This window comes from Coenobita brevimanus, chromosome 94 (assembly GCF_032717465.1).
Source record: "Coenobita brevimanus isolate Jiangsu-jjx chromosome 94, ASM3271746v2, whole genome shotgun sequence".
Taxonomy (NCBI): domain Eukaryota; kingdom Metazoa; phylum Arthropoda; class Malacostraca; order Decapoda; family Coenobitidae; genus Coenobita; species Coenobita brevimanus.
In genome coordinates this window covers 39,299,255-39,314,254 of record NC_137047.1, presented here as the reverse complement: position 1 = coordinate 39,314,254, position 15,000 = coordinate 39,299,255, and positions in this window count along the sequence as shown.

Below are 15,000 nucleotides of genomic sequence, written 5' to 3'. Positions count from 1 at the left end.
AACTATAACCAGATGAAGATACAGTTGTGGTATCCTGCTCCACCTCGTTATCCAGGTCATAACTGTTGCTTCACCTCATACGTGCATTATTTTCATGCAGTCTCTTCCTTTTTTTTTAGTCTTCCCGGTATCCTTTTACTGCGTGCCGTCATATTCCTTAGGGGTTTTCTAGTCGTCCGGTCCTATAACCCCTACTGTATAACATTATTCGTCACATCATCACTCCCACACGAACAACGTTAGCACAAGGCTGTTGAATCTGTTTCTACCATTAGTGGAACTGGCACTACTAACCCCCCTTTTCCCACTGACTGTCTTATTTCCCTCACGATACTACTACTGTTACTCCTACAACTAATCCACTATAAATGTGTGTAATAATACATATGATTGTCCTTATATCCGTGTATGTGCCAACCACATTTTCGTTGTCCCACCGTCGACAACTCTTCACTTACCCCCACTGCTGCCCCAGATGCACCCCCATCTCTTCTAGCCACCATCGACCCTACTCCTCCCCCTCTCAGACACCACACTACCCCTCACCTCATCCCTGGGCCACCAGGTCTGTTGTCCACCCTTAACCATTGAATATATGACGTATGCATTAATAATGGAAGAAAGGGATTCGGGAGCCGATTTCTAATCGCCAGCCAGGATATGCTGTTGGCCAAGTCCAAGATTTAGGCCATATCTTGATACCCTGAAGGTTTCATGTTGACGGCTCAAGCCGTTCATGAAATATCTATCTATCTATAGCCCGACGCCCTAATCCCGCAAAGGGTGGCCGCAGACAAAACGCCTCCAAGTCACTGTCACCCACCATTTGACTACCCTCCCCCCAACTCACCCCCCCCTCCCTCATATACCTCTCAACTCCATCCCTCCACCTCATCCTCGGTCTACCCCTCCCTCTCCCTCCCTCCACCTCACCTACATACACCCTCTTAGTCAGTCTTTCATTCTCCATTCTCTCCACATGTCCAAACCACCTCAGTGTATTTCTCCTAATCTTCTCAACCACATCCACATCTACCCCACAACGTTCCTTCACTTCTTCATTCGTCAACCTGTCACTCCACATGCTCCTCTCAAGTAACTCATTTCCACTGCTCTCACTCTTGACTTGTTCCCCTTTTGCAAGGTCCACGCCTCGCTTCCATACGTCAAGGTAGGGATCACAATACCATCATGCAGTGCCTTCTTAGCTTCCATACTCACCTCCCTATTTCTCATCACTGCTTTCAGTGTACCAACAACCTTCCTTCCCTGCTGTACCCTTTCACGTACTTCATCCCCCAAAGTTCCATCCTTACTCATCACACTACCCAAGTACTTGAATGCACTCACATTCTCCATATCCTCACCATCCAACCTCACTGCACACTCTGTGACTTCATTCCTCTCAAACACCATAACTTTACTTTTGTTTACATTAACTTTCAGCTTTCTCCTCCTACACGCTCTCCCAAATTCATTCACCAAACCTTGCAACTCCCATTCATCTTCACTCAACAATACTGTATCATCAGCAAACAGCAACACAGGAAGCTTCCAAATCTCACCCTCATTCATTAGGGCCAGCCCCACATCCACTGCCCTACCTTGCACCTCCTTTACAACCCCATCCATATATATATTAAATAGCCATGGACACATCACACACCCCTGTTTCAGTCCCACATTGAGATCAAAGAACTCACTCAGCTCACCATCCACTCGCACCGTAGCCCTAGCTCCCTCGTACATACTCTTCACAGCACTCAACAATTTCCCCTCCACTCCATATATTCTTAATACCTTCCACATACCTTGCCTATCTATTCTGTCATAAGCTTTCTCCAAGTCCATGAAGGCAGCATACACTTTCCTTCCCTTCTCTAGATACTTCTCCACTAAACATCTTAGGACAAATATCTGATCTACACACCCTTTTCCCTTCCTAAATCCCCCTTGTTCTTCTCCAACTAGCTCCTCTGTCATATGCCTAACCCTATCAATGAGTATTCTACCATATATTTTACCAGTCACACTAAGAAGGCAAATACCCCTATGGTTACCACATACTTCTCTCTCCCCTTTTCCTTTGTACAGAGGAACAATTATACCTGATTTCCAGTCCTCTGGAACCCTTCTCTCTTCCCAAGCCAATCTACACAACTTCCATATCCACTCCACAACAGTCTCACCCCCATACCTAAGCATTTCACCACACAGTCCATCAATTCCTGGGGCCTTTCCCAGCTTAATCTTCTTCATCGCTTCCACTACTTCCGCCCTACTGATCTCTCCCTCCCTCCTCTCATCTCTTCTTCTCCCAGCCATTCCCCAGCCACTTATACTCACACTGCTCTCACTCTCTACATTCAACAAATCCTCAAAGTGCTCCTTCCATCTCCTTAATTTCTCTCTCTTCTCCACCACCAATCTATTATTCCTATCTTTCACTCCCCTATTACTTCCCCTTTCACACTGCCTTACTTTCTTTACCTCCTTCCAAAACAATTTCTTACTCTCCCTCCATTTCACACCCAGATTCCTCCCAAACTCTTCATCCACTTTCTTCTTACTCTCCTTCACCAGTCTCTTAACCTCCCTTCTCCTGCTCACATATACCTCTCTCTTCTCTCTCTCATCTTCTCCCCTACCTCTACTCGCCAACCATTCACCATATGCCTTCTTCTTTTGTTTCACAGCTCGTTTCACCTCATCATTCCACCATGCTGTCCCTTGTACACCCTTGCATCTCCTCCTCACTCCACAAACCGCCTCACAGGCTGCGCCTATCTCTTCCGTGAATATCTTACATACGTCTGCCACCCCTTCCATCTGCTCTAGCTTATACCTTCCCAATCTTTCTTCCACTATGTATAGTGTTCCTAACATTACATATAATGGTGCTAAAGGCGGGCGATAAGAACTAGTTGACTTGTGGCAGCCATTTTGGTGATCTTGACTTTGACCCCGAGTGCCCATTTTCGAACTCGTCCAAGATTTTGGCCATATCCTGATGCCCTGAAAGTTTCATGTTGATAGCTTAAGCCGCTCATGAGATATAATAGGCACACAAACACACACACACACACACACACACACACACACACACACACACACACACACACACACACACACACACATACAGGCAAAAACATTATCGCTCCGCCTTCTAAAGGTGGGCGATAATAATAATTATAACAACAACAACATAGATGTATAGTGTTCCTAACATTACATATAAAAACTGCAGAGCCAAACGTGCCTATATTACTGAGCACCGATATACATTATTAACCACATAACCGACCGTCTCATTGTCGGAAGAGGCATCATCTCCCAGAATTTCCTCCATCCGCTCCTTACTCTAGCCATAGAGCTGGCTCCTGTCCCACCTCCAGCACATAATGTGTCCCTCAAATAACAAAACTCCTCCACATACTCAAGAGACTCTCAAGCAAGATCAATCCTTTCCCAACTGTTAATCTCTATATGCTTTCCTCGATACACTGCACTTAAGAAATCGAAATTATTTCGCAGTCTACCTCTAATGTCACTACATCTCTTATGCTCCCACTTATCACAAACACTGCACAAGATGAACTTACTCCCCACACACTTGTGGCAAACTGAACCTGGCCACACACACACTGCCACACTCTCTGGTGACAATACTGCCACCAGCCTTAGTTATCCTCACTTTGTTTTATCTGCGTTTGCCTTCCAACCCTTGTTCCCTATTTCCTCTCTCCACTCCTGAATCGTTCCCCCGCCTTTCTTACATTGGCTGCAGTCAACAGCCATCAGCATACATCATCTCCCAGTGGAGTCAATATCTAAAATAACATAAGAGAGCTTGATGCATCATGATAAACAATAAGCGGCTCAAAACCGGCTCTTTATGCACGTCAGCATTCAAGAAAAACTCATCACTCAAATCTTCATTAACTCTACAAGGGTGCAAGCACCATTGGACATTGCCACTGACGCTCTAACTAGCCACTCCTCGATCCCAAGCTTTCTGATTTCCCACTTAACCATTTCTTTAGGAACTCTGTTAAGGGCTTTCTCCAAATCAACAAAAACAAAGTACAGCTCCCTTATTATTCCAGTATATATTTCCTGTAGCTGTCGCACAATGAATACAGCATTAATGGCCCATTTGCCTGTCATAAACCCATACTTCATTTCGTCAGTATTCCCACTTTCCTGTATCATACCTTCCTGGACTCTATTCGTAACATTATAATCTGGTCCTGAAGTTTTATGCCTTAATAGTGTCCTCTTTCTAGGGTCTCACCCTTTACCTTATACTCATTTACAATCACACTACAGCCAGTCACCTGGGACAACACACTAATATAATTATAACCAATTAATCAAATCAGTAAGGAAATCCATTCTTATATCTCCTGAGGTCTTCAACATTTCAACAGTCAACCCAGGCACATACACTCCGAGCTCCTCAGCTGCATCCTGCACATTGCCCTGCTCACAGTAGCAGCATCAGTCAAAGGTCATAGGCCAAACACTGGATCCACTGACTCCAAACCTTCTCCATTCCAGTCAAACTCCTCATTCGGCAACCAATTTTAATGCTCTCCCCAATCATCTTTAATATCCTTACTGTCCACCACTACCTTTCCTTCATCATTCTTCACACACTGCTCACTTATGATATCCTTGTTTTCAGTCATAAGTTCTGCTGCCTTAAATACCACATTCTTCCGTTTGGCACTATTGAGACCATCCAATAGAAGTCTCCGAGACTGATTTTGCCCTCTATACATCCTTTCTGGCCCTACACCTGGCAGCCAAGTATTCCAATTTGTTACCACCCTTTTTCCTATTCCGGAAAAGTCTTCTCTGCTTCTTAAGTGCAGCTTCTGCACCCTCATCTCACCTCCATACAACTATTTTGGTGAGCCCATTGTCCATCCACACTGAATCAGTAACTCAAAAGAAACTGTATTGAGAGCTATGTATTGCTCAGTAACACTGTCTACAGCTCCTTGTTCAGTCACCACTCTACTTATCTCGCTATAGAATGCATCCCATACTGCCTGGTTTTTCAACTTCAATAATTTCCTCCTGGGTGTGTGTCCTTTTCTTCACTACCTGCTCCTTCAGCATCATGTTACATCCCAGTAATTTGTGTTGCTGCACACATTCATCACTCTTTTTAACTTTTACCTCCTTTGCTAACTTCCTATGAACTCTTCTGACCCGGAAATAATCACTCTGGCTACTCTTACTCCCAGACTCATTTTTAATCAGGCTACTCTCTTCTAAAAAGCGCATTGCACACAGTCATATTCATTGCCTCCTCAGACTATAGTACCCTTTACCTTTCCGCATTTTTCATACCATATGTGCATTCCATGTGCACCCCTTCATATCCATGAGCTGCGGCACCCACATGGCGATTTAAATTCCAGTCCAAAACAACAATCGTCAGCCTGCATGCCACCAACTTCATATATCAAATAATTCCAGAACCTACCTTTTCATCATCATCCAACCCAACCTGTGGGCATACGCCAAAATAAATGTGATCAGGAGTTTTCCGGACAAGATTATCGGTATCTATGCTTTAGTCCTTTCATTTTACTCCCATTACATACATAAAACATTCCACCCATTTCTCTTCGACCAGCACGCCCACACCACTATCTCCACACTTCCCTTCCAAATAATTTATACCTACAGTCCTTCCTAGCTGACCCACTCCAGAACCTAACATAAGCAGCAGACATCTACCTGCCTCCAGGTCAAAATCTTCACTTGTTCCCCACCCTTACCCTTCAAGCTACCCACATTCCAAAATGCCACTGTGAACTCCTAACGAGATTTGAATTCCCCAAGCTTGCTTTCTACGTTTGGCTATGATTTAGTCATGATAGCTAAGTGAAAGATGGGATGAACCAGAGGTCCCGCCCACACGAACAGTCCCAAAGCCAGGCAAGGGGTCAAGGCCCCATAGCCCAGCATCCGTGGACAGTGACTGTGGCTGCGGCAGTGGCTTCAGGGCACTGCCAGGACAGCAACTGGGGCACCCTCCAAGCACACCTTGGCACCGTAACTGCCCCGCCATTATACAACATCTTGGGGCATTACTCCAATGTTTGGGCCTCTTTCTGTTGGGCAGAAGCCACAGCTTGTGGATCACCCTGTCTTGTACCCTCTGGCACAGATCTGAGCCCTAACCCATCCCCAAAACTGCACCGACACAGCCCACACAATGCCTCTCCTCAAGTCCATCACTAGGTAGCAGGAACGAAGTTTTCTGGCCGCAGTCCCCTGCTGACGTCGACCCCTGTGATATAGTAGGGTACAGTATGTGATAATGTCAAGTGCTTGTAGTGTAGTATATCATAAGACAGAAAAGTATTCGTCTAATTGCTATTTTCCTCCACATAAAACGATGCTAGCCGCAGAGCATCAACCCTACAGTCTTAAAACTGCAGCCAGAGACAACAAGATAGCAACCCCGGAAGACAAGACAACCCGAGCCAGCGGGATGACGTATATGATAGTGAAACGACAGCAGGCGACGAGATGGCACCCTAGGATGACGAGACGGCAACGGCAGAAAACAAGATGGTAACCTGAGATGACAAATGGCAATCCGGGACGACAAATGGCAACCTTGGATGGCGAGATGGCAACAGAAGGAGACAACTCAAGAACAAGATGGCAACCCAGTAGAGCAAGAATGGCAGCCCAGAGAAACCATCAGCGTCTGGGTCAAATGTGGCGTAGGAAACTTCGTAGCACCTTTCCTTTAGTGATTTATTTTCCTTTACACCCAAGCTTTCTTTCGCATGCTGTTAATACTCATAGTTTTAATATCCATAGTTTGCATCAGTAACAAGATTAAAGTGAAATATGTAGACTAAATCGCTAAGGAAGAGTTGTTATGAAGCCTCCAAAGCCACATAGATTGCGACCGTGTTGTATGTATTTGTAGGTGATCTAGTAGGGATGATAGAAGCAGTTATGGCGGCACTTTTATACTGTTATTGTGATAGGCAATCCACTCCCTAGCCACATTTAATGTTGCTGTGTTTCCCCAGGCGATAGAGAGACTGACACTAGGGAGAGAGAGAGAGAGAGAGAGAGAGAGAGAGAGAGAGAGAGACGGACGGACACACACACACACACACACACACACACACACACACACTCTCTCTCTCTCTCTCTCTCTCTCTCTCTCTCTCACTCTCACACACAGAAAGAGACAGACACAGACAGACAGACAGACAAACTCAGAAAGACTCAGAGAGAGAGAGAGAGAGAGAGAGAGAGAGAGAGAGTGAATGAGAGAGTGAAAGAGAATGAGAATGAGAATCGGGACTGGCTCCGGCTGAGAGAGAGCAGAGGGGATGGGAGCACCAGACAGGACAGGTTGCAGGTTGTATTTTCCTTCGTATTTTTCCTTTTGGGTGTGATATAAGTGTGTGTTCTAGAGTGAGCAGGGTAGAGAGCAGTAGGAGAGCAGGCCAGCTGGAGATGGAGATAGCTTGTTGCACTAAATTCACTGATATACTTTGATAATACCCGAAATATTTTGTAACATGCCTGAATCTTTTTGCAATATACTTATAATATACTTTTAGATAACATTACCTCCTCCCACAGTAACTTAACCTGCTGTCGTCATAGCTACTAATGTCTATCTCTGTTTATCTATTGCCAGAAACCTTTATCCTTCAAGGGGTGGCCACAAACAAATCGCCTCCATGTCGCCATGTCCCTTGCCATTTCACTACCCTGCTCCCAGCTCTCACCCCCTCTCTCACATACCTCTCCACTCCGTACCTCCATCTCATCCTTGGCCTCCCCCCCCCTCTCCCCTCCTCCACCTCACTCACATACACTCTCCTCGTCAGCCCATCTCTTTCCATCCTCTCCAATTGGCCAAACCACCTCAGTGTGTTTCTCCTAACGCTTCCTATCACATCCACATCCACATCACAACGCTCCTTCACTTCCTCATTTGTCAGTCTCTCCATGTAACTCTACAGCTACATGCCCCTCTCAAATAACTCATTTCCACTGTTCTCACTCTTAAATTATGTCCCTCCAACAAGATCCAAGCTTCATTTCCATACGTTAGAGTTGGTATCATGGTACGGTCATGCAGTAACTTTTTCACTTCCATGCTCACTTCCCTGGATTTTTATCACTGCTTTCAAAGAACCGGCAACCTTTCTTCCCTGCTGTACCCTTTCAAGCACTTCACCCTCTAAACTTCCATTCTTTCTCATCACATTACCCAACTGCTTAAACGCACTCACATTTTCCATTCCCTCCTGATCTAACCTCACAGTACGAGTACATTCACTAACTTCATTTCTCTCGAAGACCATAACTTTACTCTTACCTACATTCACCTTTAGATTCCTTTTCATACACACTGTCCCAAACTCATCCACCAAGCCTTGCAGCTCTCCCTCGTCTTCACTTAACAACACAGTATCATCTGCAAACAACAGTACGGGGAGTTTCCAAACATTGCCCTCTCTCATTAGGGTCGCTCCAACATCCACTGCCCTACCTTGTATCTCTTTTATAACCACATCCATATACAGACTGAACAACCATGGAGACATGACACATCCCTGTTTCAGTCCAACCTTCAAATAGAAAAATTCACTCAGTTCACTATCCACACAAACACTGGAGCCTTAGGCCCATCCTACATAGCCTATTCTTCACGGCATTCAACAACTTCCCATTTACTCCATATATTTTTAATACTTTCCACAATCCTTGTCTATCCACCCTGTCATATACTTTCTCCAAATCCATGAAGACTGCATTTAACTTCTTTCCCTACTCTAGAAACTTTTCCACTAAACCTAAGAATGAATATCTGATCTACACAACCTCTTCCCCTCCTAAACCCACCCTGTTCTTCTCCAGCTAATTCCTCTGTTATTTCCCTAAGTCTGTCAAAAAGTATCCTACCATCTACTTTTCTTATTAATGCCCCTATGATTACCACACACTTCTTTTTCCTCTTTTCCTACGTACAGGGGAATAATTATACCTGACTTCCAATCCTCCGGGACTCTTGCTTCCTCCCACGCCAGTCTGTACATCTTCCACATCCATTCTACTACTATCACTTCCCCATGCTTCAGCATTTCACCACACACTCCATCAATTCCTGGGGTTTTCCCCATTTTGACTTTCTTCATTGCTTCCACAACTTCCATGTTGCTGATTTCTTCCTCTTTTCTCACATCCCTCCGTATCCCAGTCATTTCCCAGCCACATATACTCGCATTACTTTTATTCTCTATGTTTAACAGTTCCTTAAAATGTTCTCTCCATCTGCTCACTTTTTCTCCCTTCTCCACCAGTAATCAATTATTTTTATCTTTCACTCCTCGACTAACTTCTTTGCACCCTGTCTAACTCTCTTTACCACTTCCCAGAACATTTTCTTACATTCCCTCCACTTTACACTCAAATTCCTTCCAAATTCCTTAACCACTGTCTTCTTACTTCCTCTTACTAATCTTTTCACCCCTGTCTTCCTCTCTACATGTAAATTTCTCTTCCGTCTCTCAACTTCTTCCACACCCCTGTTTCTCATCCACTCACTATATGCTTTCTTCTTTTGTGTCACAGCCTGTTTCACCACTTCATTCCACGATGCTGTTCCTTGCACCCTCTTTCGTCTTCTCCTCATCCCACACACCATTTCACATGATGCACAGATTTCTTCTGTGAATATCTTCCACACACCTTCCACCTCCCCCATCTGCTCCAGTCCATAATTACCCAATCGCTCCTCCACTTCTCTCTTATATTCTGCCTTTATTTCATCGTCTTGCAACCTTTCCACCCTCCTTGTATTGACTTCTTCCTCCTGTCCTTCATCTTCTTCTATTCATCCATCTCATATGTACCTTGACTCTCACCACCACCAAGTGGTGGTCAGAAAGTCCACTCCTCCAACCTCTGTATGCTCTTGCACACAGTACATACCTTCTCATTCTTATCGACACACACACACCATCGATCATTGCCTTCTTTTCATTCAGTTCACCACCCACCCTTTCTTCACACGCCATGTATACCTGTGGATCATTTTGTGCCTAAACGGTGTATTGGCTATCACCAACCCCTCCCTGCACAAATGTCCACTAGAGCACTGACATTTTCATCCTCTTCTGTAGGCATACCCCTAACTACTCCATCCACCTCCATTTTCCCTACTTTTCCATTCATATCTCCAATCAAAAACACTCTCTCACTCCTCTCAAACTTTTCCTTGCACACTTCCACATATGCCTAAAACTCCTCTTTGACTCTACTTGCACGGAATGGAGTGGCGAGTGATTTGAGTATGAATATGCTTCTGGAAGCTGGGCTGAGGAGGGAGAGATGACAGTATTTGTTCTTACCTAATTGTTCTTAACTAATTGTATCTTTACAGGTATGGATCAAGCTCCTACCGTCCAGTGTCTTAAACCATATTTATCGTACATATCCTTAAATTTATGAATTGTTTTGGCACACACTATTTCATTCGGTAGTGCATTCCACTGACCAATTGCTCTATTTGGGAAACTAAATTTCCTTACGTCTTTATCGCCTCTCTTTTTATGCGTTTTTTGCAGTGTCCTCTTGCTGATGCATCCCCATAGATTATGTAATCATTTATGTCTAATTTCTCCTTCCCTGATATGCATTTATATAGCATAATCATGTCACCTCTTTTCCTTCTCTCCTGTAGTGTAGACAGATTCAGTTTTTCTAGTCTTTCTTCGTAGCTTAGATCCCTTAAGCTTGGTACCCATCTTGTAGCGGCCCTTTGAACTTTTTCAAACTTATCTATTTGTTTTTTGAGATGAGGACTCCAGACTACTGATGCATACTCCAGGGTTGGTCTGATGAATGATGTTATTATCTTTCTTAGCATGTCTTCATTTATGTGAATGCTATTCTCATATTTGCAAGCAGTGTATAGATGTTCCATACCTTCTCACTGATGTGTCAACCAGAGATGGTCTGTTATTAATAATCACACCTAGGTCCTTCTCTCTTTTTGATGTGTGTAGGGTTTTATTTCCTAACTTATAATCCCAATCAGGTCTTTTTCCACTTTTACCAAACTTGATTACATGACACTTGTCCACATTGAATTCCATTTGCCATGTACTACTCCATTCATGAAGTTTATTTAATTCTTCTTGTAGCTCTTTACAAGAGTCGGCATTAGTAATTGTCCTTTGTATTTTTGAATCATCAGCAAACATATTTAGATAGCTTTCATTTCCAATGTTGCTATCTATATCATTAATATACACTAAAAACATGATTGGTGCCAGCACTAAGCCCTGTGGAACTCCGCTAGTAACTTCCCTCCATGATAAGTAATTTTCCCTTAGTACTGTTCGCATTTCTCTTTTTTTGAGAAAATCTTGCATCCAACAATACAGTTTGCCTCGGATTCCTCCTTGATGGTACAGTTTCCATAAAAGTCTTTGGTGCGGTACTCTGTCAAATGCTTTCTTGAAATATAAATAGATACTGTCCACCCATCCTTCTCTTTTCTGTAATGTTTCTGTTACTCTATCATAGTAGCTCAACACATTAGTAACATGATTTTCCTTTCCTGAAACCAAACTGTCTTTGTTATCATAATGTGTTCTTCTAGATGATTTAACCAAGCTTTTCTTGTAAGCTTTTCTAATACCTTGTTTACAACACTGGTTAGTGATACTGGTCGGTAGTTGAGTGGATTTTGTCAATTCTCTTTCTTCAATAAGGGAACAGTGTTTGCTTTCTTCCAAATATCAGGTAGTTTACCTTGTTTCAAGGATTTCTTGAAAATTAACGATAATGGTTTACTTAACTCCTTTGCACATTCATGTAGCACCCAACATGAAATTTCGTCAAGACCATTTGCTTTTCCTTTGTCAACTTTACTTAGCTCCTCCTGTATTTCTTTTTCTGATATTTGTATATCTGGTAATATGTGTGGGGATGATGTTCCATATCATCCCTCTCAAAATTATTTTTTTTCTGTAAAAACTGATTGGAGATTCTTATTTAGTGCTTCACAAATATCCTTCTCTTGTGTATAGGTTATTCCCTCATCCGTAAGGAATTGTATTTTATCTTTTATTTCGGTTTTGCTTATGATGTAGCTGTAAAATAGCATCGGATGATCTGTACTTCCATTTATGATATCCTCCTCAAACTGTTTTTGGGTTTCCCTCTTTATTCTTGTATAATAGAGTCTTGCCTGTTTATAGTCGTTATATGCCCTTTCACTATTGTGTCTTCTGTATCTATTCCACAACGTCTCTCTTTTCTTTTGATTTTTTACATTCTGTATTGAACCACTTCTTTATTTTCTTTTCTACTTCTTTGGGCTGTGGAATGTACTTCTGGACTCCTGTTTCATAAAGTTCACAGAATTTTTTATATATAGCATTTAAATCTTGTCCTCTAGGCTCCTTTTCCCACTCTATTTCTAAGAAGTATTTCTAGAGAAGAGAAAGAAGTTGTATGCAGCTTTCATGGATTTGGAGAAAGCATATGACAGGGTGGATAGACAAGGATTGTGGAAAGTGTTAAGAATATATGGAGTAGATGGGAAGTTGTTGAATGCTGTGAAGAGTATGTACGATGGTGCGAAGGCTGCAGTGCGTGTGGATGGTGAACTAAGTGAATTTTTCTCTTTGAAAGTTGGGTTCAAACAGGGATGTGTCATGTCTCCATGGTTGTTCAATCTGTACATGGATGGGGTAATAAAAGAGGTACAAGGTAGGGTAGTGGATGTTGGAGTGGCCCTGGTGAGAGAGGATAGTGTGTGGAAACTCCCTGTACTGTTGTTTGCAGATGATACTGTGTTGTTGAGTGAAGGCGAAGGGGAGCTGCAAGGCTTGGTGGATGAGTTTGGGAGAGTGTGTAAGAAACTGAATCTAAAGATGAATGTAGGGAAGAGTAAAGTGATGATCTTTGAGAGGGGTGAAGTTAGTGAATGTACAGCGAGGTTGGATGGTGAGGAATTGGAAAATGTGAGTACGTTTAAGTACTTGGGTAGTGTGATGAGTAAGGATGGAGGTTTGGAGGGTGAAGTGCTTGAAAGGGTACAGCAGGGGAGAAAGGTTGCTGGTTCTTTGTAAGCAGTGACAAGAAACAGGGAAGTGAGCATGGAAGTGAAAAAGTTACTACATGACAGTATTGCGATACCAACTCTAACGTATGGAAGTGAAGCTTGGACGTTGTTGGAAGGACACAAGTCAAGAGTGAGAGCAGTGGAAATGAGTTATTTAAGAGGAGCATGTGGAGTCACATGGAGAGACAGGCTGACGAATGAGGACATAAAGGTGCGTTGTGGTGTGGATGTGGATGTGATAGGAAGCGTTATGAGGAACACACTGAGGTGGTTTGGCCATGTGGAGAGGATGGAGGGTGAGAGACTGACGAAGATAGTGTATGTGAGTGAGGTGGAGGGGGGAAGAGGGAGAGGGAGGCCGAGGATGAGATGGAGGGATGGGGTGGAGAGGTATATGAGAGGGGGGGGTATGAGTTGGGAGCATGGCAGTGAAATGGCGGGGGACAGGGCGACTTGGTGGCGATTTGTTTGTGGCCACCCCAAACGGGATTGAGGCGTCTGGCAATAGATAGATTTCTTTAGGTCATGATAGTTTCCCTTTTTATAATTTAGGCTCTTTTTGTAACTTTCATTGCTGTTAACTACGTTTTATGCAATCCTGAAGTTGCAATTTAGTACTGCATGGTCGCTTTTCCCAAATGGAGGGTGATATATTAAACTGTCAATATCGTTTTCTTGCCTAGTGAATGTAAGATCTAGCACTGAGGGTACATCGAGTCCTCCTTTTCTGGTGCTTTCCCTTACATGTTGCGTTAGGAAAAATTCCTGCATGAGATCCAGGAGCTTTTGGTCCCAGCAGCTTTCTTGGCTTATTATATCTAGAGTATTCCAATTTATATTTGTATTAAAGTCTCCGGTTAGTATAATTCTTTCCGATTTCTCATCCATTCTGTGTAGTAATGGTCTTAAACTCTGAAATGTATTCTGTCAGATCCTCATTTTCGCCTCTTTCCCATGTGTTTGATCTGGGTGGCATGTACAAATTGGCTACAATTACTTTCCCTTCAGATGCACTGATCTCTAGTGCAATCAGTTCTGCTAGTGAGGGTATAATATAGTTCTATTTCTTTGACTTTCAAATTTTTCTTTGTTAATTCTATAATTCCTCCTCCCTTTTTTAAGTTCTATCTCTTCTCCATATATTATATTCCTCTAAGTTTAGGATGGCATTTGATATCCTTGGTGTTAATTTTGTTTGTTAGGCATTTTATACGTGGTTCATTTTCTCTGATATAATCATTCATCTCTAATAATTTAGACACCATTCCACCCACATTTGAGTACATCAACTTAATCATCTTATTTATATACTTGTCATGACTTGGTTCTACTACCTTCCTCCTTTTTATTCCCTCCTGCTTATGTACCACTTTCGAACCTGCAATCCGATTACTTTGTAAAAAAAAAAAAAATGTATTCTTCTCCTCCTCTGATCTTCCCTCGTTCTTTGTTTTTGCTCCTCCCTCTTCTTTTTTGGTAATTCCAGCTCTTCTTGAGTTAAGCATATTTTTCTCCAAAAATTTTTGATGTCTTCTTTTTCCAAGAGTTTCTTTGCATTTTTTTGTATCTCCTCCACAATCTTTCACTCTGGAAGGGACCTTGACTTATTTCTCTGATATTTCCCTAACCTTTTGTGTTCCTCTCTGTCTTTATTACAGATTTCCTCTGATATTCCTTCAATATGCTCATTACATTTGACATCTCCTTTTTGTCTCTCGAGATCTTGTTTCTTATTTCTTCCTCTTCTATACCAGTGATTACTATAGATTTATTGATATATGCTGAATCTCTGACCAATTTAGGATTGTTTTGGATTATTCTTTTCACTTCCTTTGTAATGCTTTTTTCTTCCACCCTTG